Source organism: Triticum aestivum, chromosome 5A, assembly GCF_018294505.1.
Source record: "Triticum aestivum cultivar Chinese Spring chromosome 5A, IWGSC CS RefSeq v2.1, whole genome shotgun sequence".
Taxonomy (NCBI): Eukaryota; Viridiplantae; Streptophyta; class Magnoliopsida; order Poales; family Poaceae; genus Triticum; species Triticum aestivum.
Window position 1 is genome coordinate 162254831 of NC_057806.1, and position 4451 is coordinate 162259281.

Consider the following 4451-nt stretch of genomic DNA (forward strand, 5'->3'; position numbering starts at 1 on the left):
ACATAGTACGAGACTTAATACCGATGTTTCAATTCAGAGTACATTGTAAGATTTGAACCGAGGAGCAGGCATACGGGTAATTATTTTGAATTCGTGCCACACTAAGTTTCGAAAAGTTGACATTAACTCAGTTTGTTGTGCTATTTTGTAGGTCATATGTTTGAATCCATCCGAAAGTTTTCTCACTACCATTGTGTTCATCATATACATATGCATTTGTATTAAAAAAGTAGCATGGATACAGTGAAATGCGAAATCCATGTTAGAATTGGAGATCGCTACGCGACACACACTCTAATTCAAATAACTAACTATGTGACACACACTCTAATTCAAATAACTAATTATGTGAGACACACTCTAATCCACGTTAGCGTGGGTACCGTTTTGATTTTTTTTCAAAGAACTCCTCATTAATTAATTTATAGTACCCCCTCTGTTCACTTTTATAAGACCTTGAAGACATTTCAGACAATGTGCAAAACAATTCATTTTAAGTTGTTTGAAACGACTTACAAAAGTGAACGGATGGAGTATCTCGTTTCGAATGACTAATTATTGCAAGGAAAACACGTGCATGGTAATACATATAGATTTCTTTGCAAATGAAAGAAGATTCGTTTGCATTCTCAAATGTAGGCGCACCAAGCAAACCAGGGTCATGTCATTGTGGATGCTGCTTCGGTGCCTTAAAGGCAACTGCCTTTGCATCATTGACATGTGGGCCAGCCACCTGTTGGGCCCATATGTCATGGACACAAAGGCAGGTGCCTTAAGGCACCGAAGCATAGTCCTGTCGGGGTGGTTGCGTGTGTCGGACGGACGCGTAGCACCCAGCCACCCACCCCATCCCCCCCCAAAAGGACGACGACAATATAAGTTCGCGCTTCCACGTTTCAGATTGAAATTTCTGGTGGCCCCAATTCGAGCCCTGCAAAATCTCTCTTCTCCACCGTCCCCTTCCGCGCCCAGATTGCTCAAATCCCTAATTCGCCGCCAACCCTCGAATCGCCCCTCGTCTCGTCTCTTTCCCCACTATTCCCCACCTCTGTGCCGGACGACGAAGACGAAGATGACGGTCGCGCTTCACCACCGCACTGGAGCTACCTCATCTAAGCCCTCGTCCACCGCACCGGGTGGTCCACCGACAATGTCGGCCGCCGCAACCGACGTGCCTCACAGACACCAAGTTCCACCGCATCAGGTGCGCTTCACCGACGCCGTCTCCCAGCTCAATGGGGCTACTTCACCGAGCACATCGTCGCACCTCTGCCCCCCGAGGCTGTTGGGGCTTCACCAACGGTCTCGTCCACCGCATTGTAGCGCTCCGCTGCCACTCAAGATCTGCATCCGTCCGCGGCCAGCCAACGCCAGCGCATCACCCTCAACGCCTCTGAAGTGACCCGCACTCTAGCTAGGCGAGCATGCCCAAACACCGGCCCGAACTAGGTATCCACACATCACTCCCTTGTGCATTGTTCCGACGATGTTTGGATATCCTTTCACTGCTCTCTTAGCTTACACGCCTATGCAACTCTGACCTTAACTCTTATTTCTTCTAGAGATATCATCTGAAACAAGCAAATCCATATTTTAGCAAAGCATGATGGCGCTACGGGATCTGGTACACATCTTGCACACCCATATAACCTTGTAAGTATCTGTCCTCCGGTACAACATCAAGGTCGATTCCTCTTATTTGATCAACCATTCGCCGTGTCAAAAATGCAGAGGGGGATGCAAGGAGCACAAGGCCTGCACATACAAGCAAGTGGTAACATGGACTTGTACATGGAACATCCCAAGCGCAAGCAGAGCTGCAGTGAGCCTGTACAATGAGCTAGCGTAAGTCCCTGCATTTCATTTAATTCGTACTGGCATTCGTGTATGATTTGTGTGCTGTGGCTGATCCACGAATTCAAGTTACCAGGGGCGAACATTTAACTTGAAAAATACGAAGGCACTTGCACTCCGGAAATCAACTTAACTTGAGAAATGTGAAGCTACATGCACTTTGAAAACCAGCTAATGATCCAAAGTAGTTCAGATTATAAACACTAAATGATGCAAGCACCAAAAAACACAAAATGCAACATGGTGTACAAGGACTACAAACATGGTCTGTACCTGCTTGAATTATTCGTTCTATGGCTGAAAATATCGAAGTGTAATTGCACGTATAACCAGTGCGCAAACTGCATATCAATATATCTATCCTGCACAAGTATGCCAATAGTTTCAAACAACAGATTAGAAAAGTATTTATGCTATGTTGTCATGATACGGGGACTTTCTGGTAGATGGCCTTGACGTTTCCTCAAGCTATGAAAATGCACTATAATTTGCTTGTCATCAATGCCTGCAAATCTCTGTCTCTCTCAACATAGTAGATCATCATTAGACACTAAATCCTTCAATGAGCTTGCAAAATGCTTGCATTAGATCCCTCATTAGACGCTATATGTTCATCACCAGGAGCATGTAAAATGTTTGCATCAAATCCTTCATGAGCAGTTTGTTCATTAGACACTTCAGGCTCAAGAACAACATGAGCTTGTATGGTTGCACGAGAAACTTGATTAGATACATCAGATTCAGTCAGTTCAGTATTGATTGGGGGAGTTATAAAATAAGTAGAAATTGGTTATATTTTCTCATAGATTCCCTACATACAAGCAGTTTTACAACACCGTCAGGTTTAACTATTGGCCAGAAATTGAAGAGTTGAATTAGATATAATCAGGGATGTGATGTACCTGCTCGTTGTGCATGCTACTCTTGCAATTAGCGACTGTCCGTTTGCGCAAGCTCGATGCCATGCCCATGCTGCCGCCGCTGCCTCCCACGCAGGCTATACCCAAGGTTGGATCTTCATCTTCTTGTCCTTCTGTTCGCTTGAAGCCCGGCAACCGCCCTCCAACGAGGGCGCGAGGAAGTGCTGTGTCGGTCTGTCCAGCGGCAGCTAGGTTAGGAGCGAACCAGACTGGAGGCTGGAGTGAATGAATTGGGATTTTTCCTGCTGTCGATCAATATAGGAGGCGCTCGTTTGGGCTGCGAACCTGCTATAGGGCCTGCCTTGCACTTATATTATTGGCCCATCCAAATTGAAACATTGTTCTTCATTTTTTACAATGCCTGCTCATGCGTTGGGACGAACTAAACTAGTGTGGGCCAACCTTGACGACTCAAACTAGGTGCACACTTTCCAGCCACCTGAGGCGGCCGCCCATACCAGCTCGTATGGTGGCGTAGCCCCTTTTTGCGTGTATGATTGGATAGTGAAAAATATTCTAGTGGCGCTTTTGATTTACCCACAGAATGGTTGAATTGCTTGTTTCTATGAACTGAGTTCGCCAATAATGTGAAGGATGCCAGTCTTTTTATCCTATTGTAGATTGCTTAGATCTCGATATGCCAAAAGTAATCGCATGAGATATACAGTAAAAGCCAGTGTGATGTGTTTGGCTACAACTAGTCTGACTACACATCCTCATATAACATATCAAGGACGCACCATCTTACCAGATTAACCATTCGACTTACCCATGCAGTGTGGGAAGAAAGAAGTATTGGGACTGCGTATCCAAGAAATTGATGCCATGGACCCCTTCGTACAACCATGTAAGCGAAAAAGAAGTTGCAGTGTGCTTGTACAAAGAACTAGTGTAAGTTCAGTTACCTGCTTCTCGGAATTCTAGTTAGCCACTTATTGCAAAATTGTTCAATTACGTTGCTTGGCTTAATTTAGTTTGCTACTTATTACATAATGGCACAGCCTGTTAATCATATTGTAGACTGCGCCTATCTATGTGTTTGATACTTACTGTTAAGAATTACCTGTTTCCCTTAACTTAAATATCTACTTGTTTGTTTAACTGCTTTGCTACTGCAACAACGGGTTACAATGATGTTAATAACTACTTTTCAGCATCCAATTGAAACTGTTTAATTCCTTGTTTGTTTAACTGGTTTGCCGTTATAACTCCCAGTTGAGATGTTTTGCTAACTTCAACTTTTCTGAATCCAATCGGAACTTTAATGGCCAAACAAGTTAGTCCAAGATCAAAGAGCGAGGTCCCCATGGACATTGCATCATCCCACAATAGTGGCACCGACCCAATCGTGCATTATGAATTGCCAACTACTGATGCTCTAGAGGCTAAACTAGTGGTAGACAGAGATTCTGCTTCTGCACTTAGAGATGAAATTGACATGTTGAGGAAGCAAACATCACAATCACAAGCAGTACTCAAGACAACCATTAAATATTTGGTGGATTTAAAAACAAAGCAAGCTAAGACTGACCAGATTGTTAAGGTCCTCAAGGAAAAAAGGAAATTAAATTCCTATTTGGTAAATCATAGGTGAAATGTTCTTTCCATAGTTGAATAACCTTTGTGTTGTCTGTTCATGTAATCAATCAAACCATTTATTTTAGAGATCATGTAATA